Here is a 23,256-nt window from a genome sequence, read left to right as displayed (position 1 = left end):
TGCAAGTATCGAGACACCACTATATGCATTATATTCATGGGGAGGCATTACCGCATCAGTCTGCGTTCCATAGCCCAAAATCAGAGGTGGGGGTGGAGGGGAGGATAGAGAATGCACAGTACTATCACATACTTTGACAATCTCTGGCGTGGAAAAACTCAAATAGTGCTGCACAATTTCCACCATGGCACACCCTTTGTGTGGGGAAGAGTGGTATCTTCTGCTTGTACCTGTATTGGGTCAGAGCTGACTGGATCCTAGATCATTGTGAAGTCTGGAAGGCTGTGGAGCATGGCGTCAGAGTTCCTTGTCTGCTCACACATCAGTTACATCACCGCTTGCACCTTTTTGGGACTCCAAGATATCAGCCACCCTCATACAAGGGTGAGAAGATCCTCCAGAAACCATGAACAAAGCGCCAAGAGCATCACTAGCGGGCTTGCTTTACCGATACACAAATCTGGAAAAGAGAAATATAAAAGATGGAGACACAGCAAACAAGTCACACATCTGCATGTCATCCTTTCCTTGCAAAGCGATCTGTAATGAAGGAAAAGGGCCTAAACACTGACATTCTGGTGTAGCATTGTGAACCACATTTGGAAAAACTTGCCTGCATGAAGGCGATCAGTATGACAAAGCCTTCTTAGAACAGACATCTAAGGCCACTTCTTGCAAGTTGAAATCCAGATGTTAGTTATCAAAATGCGCAGCAGGTGAAATAATGACTTTCAAAGAAGGGCTGTTCCAGAAGATCTCGGTCTCAGATAATGATGAACACGGCAAACTACAGGTAGATCCTCCCTACAAATTGTGCTTGTTCATCGAAAACAGAGAGGTGGCTGTTAGGTTTCTTCCAAGCGACGTGAGGTCTGTCTCAAGAAACATGCATCAGCAAACCCAAACTGAGTAGGGGCATAAAGATGTAGAAGCAAGGACATCAGACTCCTTCAGCGGGCATTACACACCCCCAAATTAACAATCTGTATGGAAGATGTAGTTGGGAAATGGTCCTTGGCACAAGTTGCAAATATCTAGCACGTGACCCAGCAGTGCAGGCTTCTTTGTGTCAATACAGTTGTGGTGAATTTGAGGTCATGGCCATGCGAATGATTATTTAAAGTTCCCCAGCAGTCTGGCATTTACTGCCATGGAAATTTAACAGTGGATCCAACCTTGGTAGGCTCAGGAAAGTTGGTAAAACCTTTCTCTTTTTGGATAAGGATAGGTTCATGCTCTTTAGGCACATTAATTGGTGTGCATGTTCTCCAGTCACAGTAACTGGTTTGCCAGCTGTCCAGGTACTGAAACACACCTGCATGCTTTCTATGCACAGTAACTGGTGTGCATGCTCTCTATGCACAGAAACACATGTGTATACTCTCTAGGCACAATAACTAGTGTGGATACTTTCTAGGTACAGTAACAGGTGTGCATGCTCTTAAGCACAGAAACATGTGCATGCTCTCTGGGCACAGAAATACATGTGCATGCTCTCTAGCCACATTAACTGGTTTGCATGTTGTCTTGGTACAGAAACACATCTGCATTCTTTCTAGGCACAGTAACTCTTGTGCATGCTCTCTATGCACAGAAACACATGTGTATGCTCTCTAGGCACAATAACGGGTGTGCATGCTTTCTAGGCACAGTAACTGGTGTGCATGCTATACGCACAGAAACATGTGCATGCTCTCTAGGCACATTAACTGGTGTGCATGATCTCCAGTCACAGTAACTGGTTTTCATGCTGTCTGGGTACAGAAACATATCTGCATGCTTTCTAGGCACAGTAACTGGTGCACATGCTCTCTTTATACAGAAACACATGTGTATGCTCTCTAGGCACAATAACTGGTGTGCATGCTTTCAAGGCACCGTAACTGGTGTCCATGCTCTCTAGCATCAGAAAAACATGCACATTCTCTCTAGGCAATGCAGCACATGTACTTGCTCTCTAGGCACAGTAACTGGTGTGATTGCTCTCTAGGCACAGAAGCACATGCTCTCCTGATATAGAATGACATGCTCTCTAGGCACAGAAACACATGTGCATGCTCTCTAGGCACTGAAGCACATGAACTTGCTCTCTATGCACAGTAACTGGTGTGCATGCTCTCTAGGCACAGAAACACATGTGCATGCTCTCTAGTTACAGAAACATACAAGCATGCTCTCAAGGCACAGAAAAAACATCTGCATGCTATCTAGGTACTATAACTGGAATGCATCCTTTTTAGGCACAGAAACACATGTGCATGCTCTCTAGGCGCAGAAACACATGTACATGCTCTCTAGGAACAGCAAATGATAGGCATGCTCTCTAGGTACAGAAACAAATGTGCATGCTCTCTAGGCACAGTCACTGGTGTGCATGCTCTCTAGGCACAGAAACACCTGTGCATGCTCTCTAGGCACATATACACATACACATGCTCTCTAGGAACAGTAAATGGTAGGCATGCTCTCTAGGCACAGAAACAAATGTGCATGCTCTCTAGGCACAGAAACACATGTGCATGCTCTCTAGGCATAGACAAACATTTGCATGCTCTCTAGGCACAGTAAGTGGTGTGGATGCTCTGTAGGCATGGAAACACATGTGCATGCTTTCTAGGCGCAGTCACTGGTGGGCATGCTCTCTATACTCAGAAACACAATTGCATGCTCTCTAGGCACCGAAACACAGGAGCATGGTGTCTAGGCACAGAAACACATGTGCATGCTCTCCAGGCACATAAACACATGCAGATGCTCTCTAGCCACAGGAACACATGTACATACTCTTTGAGCACAGTAAATGGTGTGCATGCTTTCTAGGCACAGTAACTGGTGTGCATGCTATAAGCACAGAAACATGTGCATGCTCTCTAGGCACATTAACTGGTGTGCATGATCTCCAGTCACAGTAACTGGTTTTCATGCTGTCTGGGTCCAGAAACATATCTGCATGCTTACTAGGCACAGTAACTGGTGCACTGGTGCACATGCTCTCTATACACAGAAACACATGTGTATGTTCTCTAGGCACAATAACTGGTGTGCATGCTTTCTAGGCACTGTAACTGGTGTGCGTGGTCTCTGGGCTCAGAAAAACATGCGCATGCTCTCTAGGCACTAAAGCACATGTACTTGCTTTCTAGGCACAGTAACTAGTAACTAGTGTCCATACTTTCTAGGCACAGAAACACATGCATATGCTCTCTTGGCACAGAAGCACATGTACTTGCTCTCTATGCATGGTAACGGGTGTGCATGCTCTCTAGACACAGAAACATATGCACATGCTCTCCTGACATAGAACAACATTTACATGCTCTCTAGGCACAGACTCATATGTACATGCTCTCTAGACACAGAAACACATGTGCATTTTATCTAGGCACAGAAACACATGTGCATGCTCTCTAGTTACAGAAACATACATGCATGCTCTCTAGGCACAGAAAAAACATATGCATGCTATCTAGGTACAGTAACTGGAGTGCATGTTTTTTTAGGCACAGACACACATGTGCATGCTCTCTTGCCACAGAAACACATGTACATGCTCTCTATGCACAGTAACTGGTGTGCATGCTCTCTAGGTACAGAAACAAATGTGCATGCTCTTTAGGCACAGTCACTGGTGTGCATGCGTTCTAGGCACAGAAACACAGATGCCTGCTCTCTAGGCATAGAAACACATTTGCATGCTCTCTAGGCACAGTAAGTGGTATGCATGTTCTATAGGCATAGAAACACATGTGCATGCTTTCTAGGCACCTTCACTGGTGTGCATGCTCTCTATACTCAGAAACACATCTGTGTGCTCTCTAGGCACCGAAAGACAAGAGCATGGTGTCTAGGCACAGAAACACATTTGCATTATCTTTAGGCACAATAACTGCTGTGCATCCTTTCGCCCAGACGTGGGTCCCATGCACTCCACACCACTGGAGTCAAGCTAGCCGGGCTGATGAGAGGTGTTACCTCGAAACCGGTCCGGTCCTCGGATGCTTGATTCCGTTCTGGGAAGGACATGGCTTTTGTAGTTCGGACTGGACTGTTCCCATGGGGCACAGGGTCAGAGCTGATCTGCATATCGCCATTGTCTAACCCGGGTGGTGTGGAGTGCAAAAAAACGATGGATTTGGGCCCAGATCTTTGGACTGGGGTGAGTGTGTGACATTGATCCACACTCGGTCCATCACTTGTTGTTTTTGCAAATTCCGCCCTAAGTGCGCTGGGGATGCCCAGACGTGGGTCCCAGGCACTCCACACCACTGGAGTCAAGCTAGCCGGGCTGATGAGAGGTGTTACCTCGAAACCGGTCCGGTCCTCGGATGCTTGATTCCGTTCTGGGAAGGACATGGCTTTTGTAGTTCGGACTGGACTGTTCCCATGGGGCACAGGGTCAGAGCTGATTTGCATATCGCCATTGTCTAACCCGGGGTGGTGTGGAGTGCAAAAAAACGATGGATTTGGGCCCAGATCTTTGGACTGGGGTGAGTGTGTGACATTGATCCACACTCGGTCCATCACTTGTTATTTTTGCAAATTCCGCCCTAAGTGCGCTGGGGATGCCCAGACGTGGGTCCCAGGCCCTCCACACCACTGGAGTCAAGCTAGCCGGGATGATGAGAGGTGTTACCTCGAAACCGGTCCGGTCCTCGGATGCTTGATTCCGTTCTGGGAAGGACATGGCTTTTGTAGTTCGGACTGGACTGTTCCCATGGGGCACAGGGTCAGAGCTGATTTGCATATCGCCATTGTCTAACCCGGGGTGGTGTGGAGTGCAAAAAAACGATGGATTTGGGCCCAGATCTTTGGACTGGAGTGAGTGTGTGACATTGATCCACACTCGGTCCATCACTTGTTGTTTGTGCATCCTTTCTAGGCACAGTAACACATGTGTAGGTTCTCTAGGGACAGAAACACATGTACATGCTCTCAAGGCACAGTACACATGCACATGCTCTCTAGCCACAGAAACACATGTGCATGCTCTTTAGGCACAGTAAGTGTTATGCATGCTCTCTAGGCACTGAAACACGTGCATACTTTCTAGGTACAGTAACTGGTGTGCATGCTCTCTAGGCGCAGAAGTGCATGTGCATGTTTTTGGGGGAGAGAAACAAATGTGCATTCTCTCTAGACACATTAACTAGTGTGTATGCTCTCTAACTACAAAAGCACATATGCATGTTCTCTAGACACAGCAACCGGTGTGCATGCTCTCTTGGCACAGAAATATGTGTGCATGCTCTCTAGGTACAGAAACACTTGTGCATGCTCTCTAGGTATAGTAACTGGTGTGCATTCTCTCTAGGCACAGAAACACATGTGCATGCCCTCTATGCACAGTAACAGGGGTGCATGCTCTCAAGGCACAGAAACACATATGCATATGCATGCCCTCTAGGCACAGTAACTGAGGTGCATGCCGTCTAGTCAGAGAAACACATGTGTGTGCTCTCTCGACACAGTAACTGGTGCGTTTCTAAATCCATTTTGTCTGCTGATTGCCTTCTTGGAAATGGTTTGGATTTAATCCTGTCAAGCTCAGTGGCAAATCTATTCCCCTTTCATTTGGGGACCCTGTAAACTTAGAGTCAGTACTTTTAAAACCTTGGTGTGCATGGTTGATAGGCACAAAAACACATGTGCGGGGGCTGTGGCGCTCCTGCAGCTCCCCGCGTACATTTTTAGGTTATGGGCTGTGGCTCTATGAAATGTGTTTGCTGATTGCTGATTGCAGGCCCCACAGGGCATTATGTGGTGCTCCTCTGGGAGAAGTGAATAGTAAATGAGCATCCCTCCCACTGTGCAATGATCAGTAATAACCAGGCTCCTGCTTTTTTGTTGATGTTTTATTCCTTCTGGGGCTGCCTCGTTCCACCTGGGGCACCCCACGTGTCTCCTTCATCAGGGGAAGCACAGGGATCCCACCCCTGTCTGCCGCGGCTGGCTCTTGTGGCAGCCGTCCTTTCTCCCCAGACACAGGCACGGGGACGAGGGCAAGCCCACCACAGATGGGGAGAATGCAGCATCTCCCCGCTTGTCAGGGCCCGGAGTTGGGATCTCAGACCCCTGGATGACCTCTCAGGAGTGCAATGGAGCTCCCCATATCTTTGTAGAGGTGGGGGCCCAGAGTTGGGGATCTCATGCTCCCATTGCTGAAACCTGGCACAGAGATTGGGATTCCTGGGCCCTTTTAGCTCTGGGAGGGGGCCCCTCGCACTCCTTCTCGCAGGGAAAATTTGATTTGACTCCTGACAGCGACTTCTGAGCCCTGGACCACCCCGGCAGCATGAATTGCTCCAGCAGAGGAACTACACATGCTCAAACTCTTGCTGGGGGAGGGGTTAAAAGGTCAACTCCTTCGCTGGTGGATATCTGGGGCCCTGGTAGGCCGCTTTGCTCCATCTTGGGCTCATTTTGCTCCTGGTGGCGAGCTTCAGCTTTCCCAGGGCCTCCTGGCCTTAAGGTGATGAACTTTGCAGAGAGCTGGTTTCACTGGCTTCCTGCACTAGACTCTCCTTCTCTCCTCTTGGGCTTCTCTCCTCCTTTGTGTAGAAGTCCAGTTCTTTTCCCCAACGAGTCCCCAGGAGATGTAAGGGGGACCAGCTTCCCTGGGCCTTGGGAGATCCCCCCTGGTCCTAGGGGCAACTGTAGTTGAGTCCTTCGTCCAGATGGATGTCGGGGGTGCCTCCTTCCAGTTGCCCATGGTTGGTGTGAGCGGAAGGTTTGAGATGCGAGGCACCCCATGCCTATCTTTGGGTGCTACATCACCTCTCCGCCCCTGTACCAACCCTCCCGTATGCCTGCTGGAAGTTTTTTAAAACGGCATCACGCAGGAGTACTAGTCACATCTGCTCTGGGGGCCTCAGCTCCACCTCTCACTGACATCACTGCCAGGGCCTTTCCCTATAAATCTTCAAAGGGAGTTCCCTCCTGTGATGGCTCCAGATGTCTGGGCTCCCTACTGTGTTTGGACTTGGGTTTGTCCATCACTGGTACAGTGTGACAGCTGATTGATTGATGCAGACCCTTCATTCCCACCCCTTTCCTCCTCAGAAGCTGAGTCAAGTACAGTTAATTGCTTCCTTTGTGTGGGGAGGTCTTTGTTCCTGGAGAGAAATGTAATTAACTGGGCACCGAAGGATGAAAAAAAGCCTGGGTCTGATCCTGAGCTAAGCCAAAGAAATATGACAATCCTGGATAAGCCATAAGCTGTACAGATATCCTCTTGGAACTCTCAACCTTGAGTTTGGCATACAGATGCCACCCCAGTTTGATATGTCACTGGTAGGCAAAAGGGAAATAAAACTGTATTCTAACACAGTCATCCCCATAGGTGTAAAATTGAGGGTCACTGCTGACAAGACAGTGAACCACACACTTTCCCTGAGAGTGTACACTAACATTATGAGGCCCACCACAGGTCAATATCTAATCCTGCAGAGTCCTCTATGTGCCAGGCTACCTGTGTGCTGGTACCAGGCTGCGTACAACAGGAGCCAAGTGCCCCTTACCCTTGCTGCGTCGCAGCAGCCTTATCTTAAAAGGAGAACACTGGAGGTAAACATGTACAGTCCATTTACCCTGCGTTTGCTGTGGGTGAGTTGCCAGGTATGAGGCTCACCCACATGTAAAAGGTCAAGCACTAGGCGATCAAAAGCAAAACATCTGGGTTTATTAGATGGGCAGAACCCATTGTCTCACACATGTTATTATTGGTAATTCTGCATCAAAGAATAATGCTGAATTACCAAAATTACTCTGACTACTCTGGCATAATTAAAATTACTCCCATATCTAACTCTTACACACTGTTCTCCCCTATTTGCAATATGATGAGAAAAATCTTGTATGATACTCATTCTCAACAAGGGTACTTTTTGTGGATGTAAGCAATAGAACCAGATACAGAACTTTACAATGGTACTGTAGGTGCCTAGCACAAGAGTGGAATGGCCCTGCCTTCCTCAAAGTTGTCAATAGTGGCCTATCACTACAGTACGGTACAAAGCCCTTTCATCCCTTCTAAAACACTAGAATGGGATTCATACAGCACATCGGTTCTTAGGAATTGCAAAAGATCCTCTGGAGTGTTTTTGTAGGAAATACCACATGGGTATTCAAATCTATACACACAATACTTTATTTTCTCTTTATGTAAAGAACATGGAGCCATATGTGATGGACTGGGTTAGTAATTTATGACTCATTCCAACACATATTATTGGCCCTGATCATTACAAGCACATAATTATATGTGTTAGCAGATCAGAGCTTAAGCCCTACATGGAAGCCCCCATCAGAGCAGGTGAACATTAGAATTCAAGTGGCAAGTGATCTCAAGAAAATATTAAACCTAAATAATTTGGCATTGAGGTCTTCAGGCACATCCACGTGATGCTTAATAAAAACTTCAGGAAAGCACTAAACTCATAGCTGTAAATGTTGACTGCTTCATGTAACCACCTCCATCCATCACAGCCAGAATACCCATAATTACTAGGGTGGTCCTCCTGAGCCTGCTGACGCCGTTGAAGAGCAGAGCCGTGTGATGCATTGCTTTTCAAAGGTCATCAGCATCTTCCAGACCCTTAGAACGGTGTGATTTGGGAATTTGTATTTAGAGGATCAATTAATCACACAAAAGAAAGTGGTCGCTGCCACCGCATCCAGCTTGATAATACTATACTGCTGATGTCTCAGAAACACAATATGTAACAAAACTAGTGGTCTCAAAAGGTGCCCCTCAAATCCTCGTTATAGCAATAATTTATGGTAGGAGTGAAAGCGTTCTTTTGGGTCCTTTTTGTCTGTAGTCATTTTAGAAGTGAAGTTTGTGATTATCAACGGGCTTACCCTTTGGTGTGTGGGTACACATCCCTCCCTAAATCCCTACCCAGTGCTTAATTTGAGATAGTGGCTTTCAGTGCCGGCACCACCACTTAATTGTCAACATGGGTGTTTGTGAACTTCTGCCACACGTTGGAACTGTCTGGCTAATTTAGAAATTTAGAGATGACCACAACAGCAGTTAATTATTAATTCAAACTACATTAAAAATGACTACTACCTGCCCCCAAAGCCATTCATATATCTTTGGGGGTCTGGAATAGTCCTGAATTGTCACACTTATAGGAGTGTCATGGTTAGTTGTTACTATTACTGGCAGCGCTGGCAGGGGCAATGTGCAGTGCACGCTGCAGTGGCCTCCTGATGAGAGCCCTGGCACTTATTTTGTTTTCAAACTAAGCACTGCCCACCTAACTCTCCCTAGACCCCTCCTTAGTCCTCCCTAAAACCCTCCAATTTACCAGTAAGTGTGCCTCTTTTTCACCCACTTCCTTTAGTCCCTCCCATATTTACTACTAAGTAGGAAACATACGTGTGTAAAGAACTCCCCATAGAAAAGACAGGAAAAGTGGAGGTGGAGATTAGGGGGCAGATTTACGAGAAAGTGACTCTATGCATTCCGCAAGCCATTTGGCTGCACCGCACTGAGTCACTTTCAGAGCACAGGAATGCAACATATTTACAATGATATGTCGTATTCCTATGCTCTCCCCTGCGATAGTGCACAAACTGCTGCCATGCGCCGGTGCAGGCACCCTTGCACCATGGTGCGGATTGTTTTCGTGCATGAAGAGGCACCTTGCTGCATGAAAACAATCATTACAGGCATTTTCCTCTTTCAATGTGTGCTGTACAATGCAGCACGATATGAAAGAGGAAAAAACAAGGAGAAATTAAAACATATCACCTCGTTGCACCTCACTATGCTGCCCCTAGGGTGGCATAGCATACTGACGCCTTTCCAGATTTACGATTCCTCGTAAATCTGGAATTGTGTCTGGTTCCTTGGGTGTTGCGTGGGAACGCCCACAGTAACACTCGTGGAACGCCCCTTTCACGCAAAGTGCTGCGTGTAAAGGGGCCGTATTTACAAGGACAAGAAAAGCCATGTAAATATGGAGCAATGAAATACACCACCAGTACCTCACAAAAAGTGACATACTGGTGGCCCAGGAGGCTGGTAAATCTGCCCCCATGTTTGTGAATAGCAGTTAGCTGTTCTTTAGTAGGACTTTGTAGTTAGAAATTGCAGCTAGTGAATAGGCACCTTAGAGTCATGTAGAAAGCACTAGTCTGCATATGAAGAACCCAAGCACCCAAGGCAAGCACCTTATGGAAGCACTCATCTCCCCACTGAATGCACATAGTTGCAGGTACCAGAATACTGGTCCAAACCTATTCTGCCTGTCCACCTATTCAATGGTGGCGGCACCGCCGGTCTGTGTGTTGTCTTCCCTGTAGCTGAGCTCCGCCTGTGGCGCACCCCAGCTGCTGCTCTGCCTGCAGCGTACCCCAGCTGCTGCTCTGCCCCCTCCCCCCCCCGGCTCTCTGCGTTCCACCCATGGCCATAAGAAGGGAAGATAAAAAAAATGCCAAGACAGGCCAGGTGAGTTGCAGAGCAGCACACTGCCCGTACAGAAGTTAACCGTCATACCACCAACCAACCGTAGGGCAGGGTGCAGTCTTCTGTGGTCACTCGAATAAGAATTTGACAGGCCTCTTTCAGCTAATCCGCAGCAACAGTGTAGTCTCAGGGCACTTATTGTGCCACCCACCTAAGTAGCCTTTAAAACATGTCTCAGGCTGTTGGGACTTCTCCTCTCTGCCTTGCATTCCACACAGAATGTTCCCTGCGTGGAACACTTGTAACATTATGCGTTTTGTTTTACCTTGTTTTCATCTTCCTGTTTGCTTCCGTCTTTTCTCTTCTGTATTCTATTTTCTCCTTACCTTTCCCTTTTCTTTTGTTTGTACTGTGGCAGCAACTCACCCACGCAATGGATCGTGTTTTGGCTCCTCCTCCTTTCTTACAGACTGCTGGCACTCCCCCTGTACCGTGGGAGCAGTGGAAGGACACTTTTGAAGCGTATTTGGAAGCTATCGATGGCGATACCTTTACTGGGAAAAAGAAAAAAGCTCTGCTTATCTATAATCTTGGCACTGAAGGCAGAAACATATTAAAAACTTTGACTCTTGAAGTGGTCAGTATTACTGTTAGTGGTGGTGATGCTTGGGAATCACTTTTAACTGATGAATATGCCTCGTTGATCAAAACTCTTGACAAGAAATTCTCTCCCAAGAGGAACGTTGTGCTCGAACGCCATAAGTTTCTTCAACGTGCCCAAACCCCTGGTGAATCAATTGACGACTTTGCAGCTGCCCTTCGCATTCTGGCGATCAACTGCAACTACAGGGAATTCAGAGATGAGATCATACGTGATCAACTTATTGAGAGGACTTCCAACAAGAAAATTCAAGAGAAACTACTTGCTTCTGGCGATCCTGATTTGGAGACTGCTCTCACTTTAGCCAAAAGTATTGAGCATTCTCCATTTTGTGTTAGGGAAATAAATTCTCCCTCTTCATCAACGCCCTCTTCTTCTGCAGATGTCAAACTATTGAATTCAAAACCTCCTGCCAAATTTAAAGCCTCTGTTTTGCCTAATGTTACCCGTTCTGTTCCATCTAATGTTTCTTCCAGACCCAGATCTGTGCAAAATGATTTAATATGCTTTCGTTGTGGCAGTAAGTCACATTTGGGTTCTGCTAAATTTGGTTTGCTCTCAATCAAACCTGCTATAAATGTGGGAACAAAGGACATTATTCCCGCATGTGCAAAGCTACTTCTACGAACAAGCACCTTCCCTCTATAAAGAATATTTCAGGGGAATCTGATGAAGAATGTTATGAACTGTTGATATTGTCTGCTGCTTCGCATGAGGCCGGGGTAGTAGAACTGTCCGCTTTGTCTGGTCTTCGGAAAAGGAAGCCTCCTTCTTGTTCAATAGCTGTGGATGGAGTAGTCTGCAAGTTCCTTGCAGACACTGGTTCTCCTTTTACTTTGTTGAATTCTACTGACTTTAGCAAACTATCTAATGTACTTTTGGAACCTTCAGTATCAAGATCAAGATTTTTGCTTATAATAGCAAAAGGGTTGAAGTTTTGGCCAAATGTTCTGCTAAACTTGAGTTTCATGGTGATCACACTACCAGTGTAGTGTTCATAGTTAAGGATGGTACCAATTTGTTGGGGTGGGATGAACAGGGAGATTTGAACATTGTTTTGGATCTCAACCATCCAGACATGGTAATATCCCACAGAGAATTATGTGAGTTTTACTCTTCAGTTTTGGCATCACCAAAGACACTTGCTGTATCTCATGTGTCTAACACCAAGTGGGCACTCATGTTTCCTGAAGTTTTTAGTGGGGAATTAGGCAAACTCAAGGGTTTCCAACACAGGATAATTTTAAAAGAGGGTGCCAGTCCTGTTGCCCATAAGGTGCGGAAAGTGCCTTTAAGCTTAAGTGCAGAATTAAAGAAGGAATTGGAGCGTTTATGTGCTGCTGGTGTGATTGAGCCAATCGAGGGTTCTAAGTGGCTTGCTCCCATAGTTTTGGCGAGGAAATCTGACAAGTGTTTGAGGATGTGTGTTGACCTGCGTGATCTCAATGCTAATATTTGGATCGACCGGCAACCACTCCCAAATATCAACGAAATGTTAGCCACCCTCGAAGGTGCGAAATTTTTCACCTCCCTCGATATTTCATCCGCATATCATCAGATTGAGCTGTGCCCTAATTCCAAGCACCTTACCTCTTTTGTAACTCCGGAGGGAGCTTATCGTTACATCCGCATGCCATTTGGTTTAGCTTCAGCCTCGGCTGTTTTTCAGAGGTTAATGAACAACCTGGTCAAGAACATTTCTGGTGTTGTCTTTTTCCAGGACGACATTCTGGTTCATGGCAAAACCGAACTTGAACATGATGAGCGTGTTAAACTTGTTCTCAGCATACTAAGGTCCAGTGGGTTAACTTTGAGGGAAGACAAATGCAAATTCCCCTCAAGACGGGGTGGACTATCTTGGTCACCACATTTCCCAAAATGGGGTTGAACCAAAGGTCAAGATCATTGATGCCATCCAAAATGCTCCTGCTCCTACGAACAAGGATCAATTACGTTCATATCTTGGTCTGGTGGAGTATTACTCCAAATTTGTTAAGATTTTCTCTTCCAAAACCGCTGCTATGCGTAGCCTACTCAAGAAAAATGTCAAGTTTGTTTGGGATGATGATTGTAATAGCAATTTCAATGTCATCAAGCAAGAGATTATTGGTGCTCGCCCTCTGAAATTGTTCAACATCAATGACTTGTGCATTCTTTCCACCGATGCAAGTAATGTGGAGTTGGGGGCTGTCCTCATGCAGAGAAGGGGTGATGGTCGCGAGGAAACTATTGCTTTTGCCTCCAGAACCTTGAGGGGTGCTGAGGGAACTTACTCTACCATTGAAAAGGAGGCTCTAGCACTGTGGTGGGGAGTTTTGCATTTCAAAATTTTTTTGTGGGGCAACAGGTTTATCTTGAGAACTGACCATAAGCCCTTGATTTATCTATTCACGACCAAAGGTGGTGGCAGGGCAACTCCAAGGATCTCCAAGTGGCAGTTCAGGTTGCAGGAATTCCAATATCAGCTTGAGTATGTGGCTGGGGCGAAGAATTTGGTTGCTGATTACTTATCCAGGCTACCCCTTTCCAATGGTGATGACAGCGTTGCGACTGATGATTTGGAAGTGGTTTGTGCGGTTGGTTCTTTATGTGACTCTGTTGGGTGTGCTCTTTCGGAGTATGAGTGGTTGGAGGGGATTGCTTCAGATTATGACATGCAGATTGTTATTGATCTCCTCTGCAAACCTTGGCCGTGTGAAAAAGCTTGTCCTGCCGCTATTATTCCTTACTTGAGAGTCAAGGATGAGTTGTCTCTTGTTGATGGAATTTTGAGAAGAGGTGGTCTATTGGTTGTTCCTGTTTCAATTCGTGGGAAAATTCTTGGTTTAGCTCATGAGGGTCATCCGGGCATTCGGTCCATGAAGCGCAGGGTGAGGCAGGATTTTTGGTGGCCATCTGTAGACAAGGATGTTGAACACTTTGTTCGTGAATGCTGTGAATGTATTGTTAGTGATAAGTCACAAGTCACCCGTCCTTTGCCTGTTGAACTTATTGTTGTGAAGAGTGTTCCTTGGTCCAAGTTAGCTTTGGACATTGCTGGACCTTATGGTCTCGTTGGTTCGACTCCCAAATTTATCTTGGTGTTGATTGACTATATGACCAAGTGGCCTGAGGTAAGATTTGTTGATTCCATCAGTTCTTCTGTGGTGGTTTTATTTTTACGTGATGTTTTCTCTAGGGAGGGTTTTCCTGAGGAGATAGTTTCGGATAACGGTACGCAGTTGGTTTCTGCTGAAATGTCTTTGTTTTTCAAGGAGGTTGGAATTAAACATATTTGTACGTCACTCTATCATCCTCGCAGCAACGGTTTGGTTGAGCGTTTCAATTGTGTTGTCAAAGAGCATCTTCAACTGGCTTTGGTGAATGGTTTGCAGTGGCGTCAAGCGGTTAGCGATATGTTATGGGCTGTGAGAACCACTCCGCATGTTTCGACTGGTGTTGCTCCTTTTACTTTGTTGCGTGGTAGAGTCGCTGGTACCAAGTTGAACAAAGAATGGATGTCCAGGAGGGTTGTGGATGCTGCTTGTTTAGCTAGAGTAGCTGATGTCAGGGTTTCGGTTCAGAGCAGGTATGATACTAAATCGGACGGGTTGTCTTCTTGCAAGGTGAAGGTTGGTGATTGGGTGAGGATAAGGAAACCTGGGTTTCTCCGTAAGGGGGAGACACGGTTTTATTCTCCTAAGAAGGTGTCTGCAGTGAAGGATTATGTGGTGGTGTTGGAAGATGGAAGGGTTTGGAACAAGAGTATGGTTTCTATCGTGCCTGGCCCCATGGTTGAGAGTGTCGGGAAGCGGTTGGGGGCTAGCGTTTCCCCTCCTACTCCCAAGGTGGGTAAATGTAAATGTATTGTAAATGTATTGCGATTTATATAGCGCACGTATCACCCGAAGGCATCAAGGCGCTTGCCTTGGGAACCCGTCCTGGTATTCTCCTGTGAGATAACCCCAGCAGGGTATCCACAAGGTGAAAGCCAGGCATCCCGCCGCGAGGGGCCGTAGTGGAGATTAAGCAAGCCCAGAGTCGCAGAGTGTGAACCCATGAGTCGAGTAGGCACCGGAAAGAGAATTATCGAGTCCATGGAATTTTTTGAGCCCAAGACCCGCCGAGGGGAGGAATTGAACCCTGGTCCAGGACCGATCTCAGCTTCCGCGTCTGCCGCCTCTAACCCCTGAGCCACACTTCTCCACGGGTGGTGTTGTGCACTCTGAAGGAAACTTTCCGCGGAGGGAAACTTCTTCCAGGGTCAGATCTGTTCTTGCTAAATTTCAGGACTATGTGATTATGTAAATTCCTGGACCACATGGTGGGTGCAAAGTAATGTTTGTGTTGCACTAACCAATGTTTGCTTTACATTATGAATCGATGCGTTTTGTTTTACCTTGTTTTCATCTTCCTGTTTGTTTCTGCCTTTTCTCTTCTGTATTCTATTTTCTCCTTACCTTTCCCTTTTCTTTTGTTTTCTCTATGAAGAAAGGGAGGTGTGTTGGGACTTCTCCTCTCTGCCTTGCATTCCAAACAGAATGTTCCCTGCGTGGAACACTTGCAAGATTCTTCCCTTGGCAGTTGCTGCCGGGGAGCTGCTGTGGCTAGACGCTTAATAAAGTCCTGGTACTCACTTACCTGTCGTGTGGACTCCACTTCTCTTCACAGGCCTTCCATGGCAGCCTGTTTGTGCCGTTTTGAACTGCCATTTTGACCTGGCAAGTAAACCTTTTGCCAGGAGTAACTTTCCTCTTTAATACATATTAGGTCACCCCTAGGGTAGGCTCTAAACAGTCCAAAGGGCAAGGTGCATTGTATATAAAATATTGGACATGTGCTTTACACTTTTACACTTCCTGGTAGTGAAAAACTCTCACATTCATAATTCCAGTGGCGGATGGCAGGGAACGGGGAGGGCTGGGCAGGCAGGTTGGGGGGAATAGTGGGGTGAAGGGGACAAAATACTCTGAAAAAAAGAAAACACTTACTTCTTCGCCCCACGCCTGCCTACGTCTCTTTTCCCTCATTGCTGACTCTGGAAGCACACAGGCTCCCCTGAGCCAATCACAATGCTGCAATGCAGCTTTGTGATTGGTCTGAGTGCTGTAGTTCAGTGCTCAGACTGGGACAGGGAGCCTGTGCATATTCCCTTGTCAGGCTGTAATGCAGCCTGGGTGGGGAACATGTAAAGTGCACAGGACTGTTTGGCCGGCCCGAGATCGCTGGCCAAGCAGCCTTGCACAATTAGGGTGCACAGTCCACTCCTCCTCCCTGAGCCACCGGCCCGCCACGCCCTAACCTAGCCCCACAGAAACAAAAAATAAAATGATAATAACTTTTTTATTTTTATTTTAGTTTTCCCTTTTCCACCTCTCTGAGAGTAGTGGGTTGATGCGCCTTCGCCTTAGCGGAAGAGCCGCCCCTGCATATTTCACTACTGCAAGGTCTGTCTGTCACTTTGGATATCATTGGTTTAAATTATTACAATTAATAAGTGATAACTTTCAATCGGGAGCAAGTAGAAATGTAGAGTTTGTTTTCTAAAGACTTGTAATTCAAAACCCTATTTGATGGTAAAGTTGAATTGTACGCCACAATTCAGAAAACGCCCCTTTTAGAGTGTTGGCATTTTCTTGTCTCAACCATTCGGTGCCTGCAGCCTGTATCCTGGTTCACATGACTAGGTGTAGCTGGCAGTGGTCTTTGTGTATTGCTCCGAGAGAGCGAGACAAAGGAGAGAAGTAGCTGTCCAGATGGGCCATCTCTGACTTGATGAGGGGGAGCTGTCACCTACCACACTTGCAAATCACAAAGGCTCTGCCCAGCACACTCACAAAGGGTTTTGACACTAATCTTTTGTGAAATGAATATGGAAGGGTGCTGCACTCAATTCACATAAATCAAAATCTTAATCCGGTATGTGTGCTGTACTGGACTAGTGCCTGCAAACTATGTGAAATGAATGAATATGGCCTGGTGTTGTGAGTCACCAGGACTCCAGTGCGCACTAAGTAGTGCGTACTGGAGTCCTGGTGACTCACAACACCAGGCCATATTCATTCATTACTAATCTTTTGTGACCCTAAACAATCTGAGGCCAGGGCAGGGAGGCAGGAAATTTCAAACACCTCTTAGGGGGGAAACCTTCAGAACCTTCTCCTGTTTCAAAGTGGGCACAATACCCTCAGTCCCAACTCTTCAGTACACCTATGGACCTTTGGAAGACTCAGAAGGACTACTGTGCTGCTCTGCCAGAAGGACTGCTACTCTTTCGTCCTGCTGCCCTACTACCCTGCTGCCTTGCTGCCTGACTGAGGACAGGACCTGCATCTTGATCCCAGGACTACCAGAGTGCCTCAAAAGGCTAGTTGGCTCCTTGACAACCACACAGGACTCTGCACCACAACCCCACAGCTCCTCAGAACCACTAGTGGGCGATGCATCTTCGACACAGGACTCCACATTTCAAGCCCCTCGTCAACAGCACCCTCAATGATGACACAGGGCTCTGCATCACAGACTTGTAGCTTCCTCGAGCAGTGCATCCTCAACGCGGGGTCTCACAACGCTCTGCAAACCAGGATTTAAGGTACTTTGTTCAGCTAGCCTAACTTAGTCCCTGTATCTGCCCTGCACTCCATTGCAGTCAGCTTGAACTTGTTGCTTTGTTCTGGTCCGGCATGACCATATAATCACAGTTGACACTTTGTGCTTCTAGGCACTATTTTTACTACAATCTTTAAAATTACATATCTCTGTTTCTACTGATTGCATGTTTGTCATTGTGAGAACAAATCATTTATTAAATTGTACTCCATTTTTCTAAATTGGTGTGGGATATTTCTTATGTTGTGTTTTTACTTTATTACTGTTTGAAGTGTTGCATAAATCATTTACACATTGCCTCTAGGTTAAGCCTGCCTGATTTGTGCCAAGCTACCAGAGGGATAAGCACAGTTTAACTTTGTGTGTGACTTCACCCTGACAGAAATTATGTATGTGGGGGTTTGCCCCCTCAACCAGTAACCCCATTTTCAACAACACTTTACACCCCAATCCTAAACATAAGGTTGTCCGAAAAGCTGCACGCTGAAAAATGTCCATGTTTAACCCTTTTGCCATTTTGCAAATTATGAAGTAACAGTAAATCTGCGACAAAAGTAGATTGTTTTTACGCTCTCCATTGTGAATACAATCCACACTGCCTGCAATTTTTATGTTACCAAAACACAAGCTTCTTCTGCCTGTGAATTCTTGTATTTCCCGTTCCGGAATGGGGGTGTGAGAGTAATCTCTTGGCGAACTGGCCATCTCTCTTCCATCTGCTGCAAACCCTAAGTGCATTATTCCCGTCACCTCGGTATCCATCCACTGTGTGCCTGCACAGATTGTAATTTCATGCTCCACTGTTACTGTTCATTTGTGAAACATATGAATCACATTATCATTGTTTAAGGTTCTGACAGTCTAAGTAGCTCCCGCCCCCTGGGACGGCGGCTACCAGGTGTCTAGGTGACAGATTTAATTTCTGATGGCTTAACTAGGAACATGTAACCCCACAAGAAGCTTCTGGCGGCTTTATCTTTACTGCTGAGGTGTCTCTGAACCTGACATGGAGGCGTATGGGAGTGAGGTGTCTACTGAAGCACAGCTTGCTGGTTTGCTGCTGCCTTTGCTGTCACTTGCCGTGAATCGCTTTTAAAGGGGCCAGCCAGTGAATGATGTCACAATAGATCTCAAACCCCCATCTGAAATCATCAAACAAGTGAATATTTGCGAATGTCTTGGCCGAATTTGGGTTTATAATCGCCTTCCTAGAAATGCATTGTTTTACCTTCTAGTAAGAATCTATTTTAGGGAAACAAGGTCCCTTTGTTGCTTATTCCAGGTCAGCACGATGAACAGTAGACAGATATAAGGCGAGGTTTGGTGCTTGCAGAGCCCAGATGATGTGCTGTGTGTTGTGATGTGGTGTGTTGCGTTATTGTGTGATGTGGTTAGTGCAATGTAGGGTTTTGTAGCAGGTGCTGGTTGTTATTTCTTAATTAATAAAAGAATGAGTGCTGGTGCCCAAAGCTCTGCTCAGAAGCCCACAGTCGGTGCTTTTAAATACCAAGGCTGTGTAGTCTTGAATCAACCTGATGCTTCTTTCATGCACTACCAGACAGCCTCTGCCCTTTTTATCTCACTCTTACAGGTTCCGTCCTTCTCCCTTTGTGACATTTTTGATATCTTTCTCTTCCTCCTTTCCCCTTTGTGTGTTTTTCCTCTTTTGCTCTTGATAAATATCTGATGAGGTAAAGGAAGTGTAGGCCCCCAAAAATAAGTGGCGGTGGTCCCCACCAGCTTAAGTTAACCAATGCTAGCTGTATATAATGCACTGGAAAGCTTCTGAGAGTTATTTTCATGTGAATGTTATCAGCCCAGCTCTTCCACAGTATCTCTCTCAGAGGTGCCAGAAGTGGACTGCTTGGCCATCAAAACCCTGTGATGGCCCCCCGAGGCCTCAGTGGACCCAAGCCATGGAGGCAAGATCATAGAAAGCAATAAAAAGCCCCACTAACCACAACAGTTCTGGATGAATTTACCATGTTTGTGAGTATAGCTCTTCAGCTCTTTGCACCAAGCAATGCTGTGCATGCGCGAGCCAAACCCTAAAATTTGATGAATCAAGCCACGCAAGGCCACTCTGCGTGGCCTTGCTTGGCTTGATAAATCAGGAGTTAGGCAATGCAGAGCAAATGTAAATGTAAATGTAAATGTAAAGCTCATTTATATCGCGCTAACAATCGCTCCAAGGAGCATCTCGGCGCCAATAAAAGGACAACCAGATGTAAAGGTTGCCTTACTGCTTAAGGAGACCAAAACCGGAGTCACACTAGTGCTCTGGCAGTTAAGTCTGGAAGATTGTAAATCCAGGTTTTCAATTGTTTGCGGAAATCAGCTTCCCTGTCCAGTGTTCTTAATGGAGGGGGTAGGGCATTCCATGCTTTGGCACCCAATACCGTTAGGGATTTGCCCCCGCGGGTTTTGAGTCTGAAACCTGGAATGGTCAAAAGATTGGCATTTGAGGACCGTAGTGCGCGATTTGGACAGTATTTTACAAATTTTTTCCTTAGGTAAATGGGGCCTGAATTATGTACAGCGCGAAAGGTGATTGTCAATACTTTGTGGAGGACCCTTTTAGTTATAGGCAGCCAGTGTAATACATTGAGGGCTTTGGTTGCTGAGGATTTTCTTGGCCATTTCAGAACCAGCCTTGCCGCCGCATGCTGTACCATCTGGAGTTTATGGGTGACCACCTTATTGGTACCAGCATACAGGCTATTGCAATAGTCAATACGAGAAGTAACTAATGCAATCATGACTGTTTTCCTTGCTTCGAGGGGCAGAAAGTCAAAGAACTTTCTGAGCAGTTTTATTACCCAGAAGCAAGTGCCTGCCACTTTTGACGCCTGATGTTTAAAGGATAAATCGGCGTCAAACTGTACCCCAAGGTTACGAGCCGAGGAGGTAGTGTGGGGTGGTATTTCAGCCTTCTCGGGCCACCACAGTCTGCGGATGAATTCATTATTTGGGCCTATGGGCATGATCTCGGTCTTGCCTGTGTTACATTTTAAGTGTTTTTTCCGCATCCACTCAAAGGTGGCCGTTAAGCAGTACTTAAGTTTTTCCTCCCAGACCTGGTTATCTTTGTCCATGACCAGGATCAGTTGAGTATCGTCGGCATATGCTATTACATCTATGCCGTAGGACGATATCAGCTGTATCAGGTGTCAGGCTCCGACACACGTCTCCTCGGGGCTGTGTTGAAAGTCCTATACCCGCTCTTACGCAACCAACCCGTGACCTGGCATAAATCACAGACCAGTAGGAGGGTTCCGCAATCGCGGGAAAGGAAGGGGACAGCGGGGAGGGAGATCTGCAACGACAAAGACAAGGGATTTAGTTTCACACCCCTCCCTATCTACCCTAAAACACAGAATCACCCTATCGGTGAATGGGACTCTTTTCACTCTAGTAGTCATGCATACCTGAAAAGGAAAATTCAACTTCTTTAAATGCAGGAGAGGGAGGGAAAGTCCTATCAGTGGTATCAATCTAATAAGGAAAGAACAAAAGGATGCACATGAAATATACAGCAGTTTCACCAGGAAATAAAGGTTTCTTAATACACCTCACATACCAATTCTTGATAATGTTCAGCCTTGTTCCACTCTTCCGTTAAAACTAGGTACCCCCCTGTTTCCTCTCTCCTGTAGTGTAAAATAAAACACAAACAAGTTGCCAAAAGAAATAGAGAACAAACGATAGATGGAAGGTTAATTGCACCTTGGAAATGTTTCTTCCCGCAAACCACTTAGAAGCTGTATTATCAGTATTGAAACTTGCACGTGTCCATAAATCAATAGTCCAGTAACCCCCACTTCACTGTGAGCGTTGTTAATAGTTCCCCAATGTACAACGTTAACTAGCCAGTCCCGACTTGTTCTCTTTGATGTGTATTAGGATTATCCAGAGGATTTCCCTCCCTGCGAGAAAACGCAGCCACGCTTCTCTTTCCAAGAAAATCCACACAAGTACCTCAAAGGGGGAACAAAAACGGGTAACTGACGAACACCGCCGTGTCCGTCCACTCCTACAATACACACCACACAAGTTCGAATGGTTTCTGCTTCCGTGTGTTCCCAGCCGGGAAACACACCGTAACTCCTACTCACGAGTACACCAGGAAAACACGACCTCACTCCTCTCCGGTTCACCTCAATTATCGGCTCCGATTCCTCTGTAAGTTTGGTTTATGTTTCCTGGTCTGCGCGGCTAACGTCTCGCGCAGTTTCATCCTTGGCCCCCTGGGATTTGTGGTTCCGGACATTGAGGTCTTCAAACCCCACGCATTGCGCGGACAGAGGCCTTCAAACCTCACGCATTGCGCGGACAGCGGCCCATAGAGACCGATTCTGACATCAGGGGTGCGGTATAGACATTGAACAATGTCGGACTCAGACTCAAACCTTGAGGTACTCCCGTTGACAGTGACTTCTCACTGGAACGGAATTCCCCCAAGGTCACCACTTGTCGCCTGTCACTAAGAAAGTTTTTTATCCACTCTAAGGCAATGCCTTTAATGCCAGATGTTATTAGCCGGTCTATTAAGATAGCATGTGAGACCGTGTCGAAGGCCGCCGACAGGTCTAATAGTATCAGGACGGCCTTCTTGCCTTGATCTAGAGCTGAGCGGATAGTTTCAGTAGTGAACAGGAGAGCCAAATCGGTGGAATGCTGAGTCCTAAAGCCAGCTTGGTTAGGGTGCCATGCCTCATTCTCTTCCAAGAAGCGTGTCAGCTGTTTGTTCACTGTGGACTCAGTGATTTTACACAATGCCGGAAGTAATGAAATCGGACGTAGATTTGAGAGTGTGGTGGGGTCGTGGAGTTGTTTTTTTTGTAAGGGTTTTACAACTGCCAGTTTCCACTCAGGGGGGACGTAGGCCGTGGACAGTGAGTTGTTAAAGATAGCATTTATGTCTGAGTTAACAATATCAGCAATGAGATGTAGGAGTCCTATAGGACATGGATCAAATGGTGATCCTGACTTGGTTGCCAAGATGGCACGTTTTGTCTCCTCCAGGCTGATTGTACGAAAAGCTGTAAGCTGGGTGACTTCCTGCCTTGTATTTTCGTCCTCATATATTTGATCGAAAATGGGAGCCTCAAAGTCTTTCGTCAGACCCCTAACCTTTCCCTCAAAAAAGTCTGCGATAGAATCACAAAGCATTTGTGAAGGAGGGATGTCCTGCATTAGACATTTGGGTTTACTAAAGTCTTTTACGATATTAAAGATCGCCTTCTGTTTACTATAGGCTGTTGCTATGGCTGACGTGAAGTACTTTGTTTTAGCCTGTTTGATTAGTGCGTGGTACGCTTTCTTGGTCTTTTTATATTTGCTGCGTTCTGTGCTGAGGTAGTTTTTCCGCCAGCTACGTTCAGCCCGTCTTAGTTCCCCCTGTTTGTTTTTGAGCTCTAGGTCAAACCAAGGGGCGGATCTCTTCTTTTTCCCGGGTTTGAGCTTGCGTCTTCCCTGTCCGGTCATACTTTTTAGTACCGTCATCCATTCCCTAAAGGTGTTTAGGTTTGGGGATCCTGCTGACTTAGGTCTACAATCTCTAGCTATTTAAATTAATTCGGGGTGCTTC

Source organism: Lissotriton vulgaris, chromosome 6 (genome assembly GCF_964263255.1).
Source record: "Lissotriton vulgaris chromosome 6, aLisVul1.2, whole genome shotgun sequence".
Taxonomy (NCBI): Eukaryota; Metazoa; Chordata; class Amphibia; order Caudata; family Salamandridae; genus Lissotriton; species Lissotriton vulgaris.
This window is presented reverse-complemented; position numbering follows the sequence as displayed.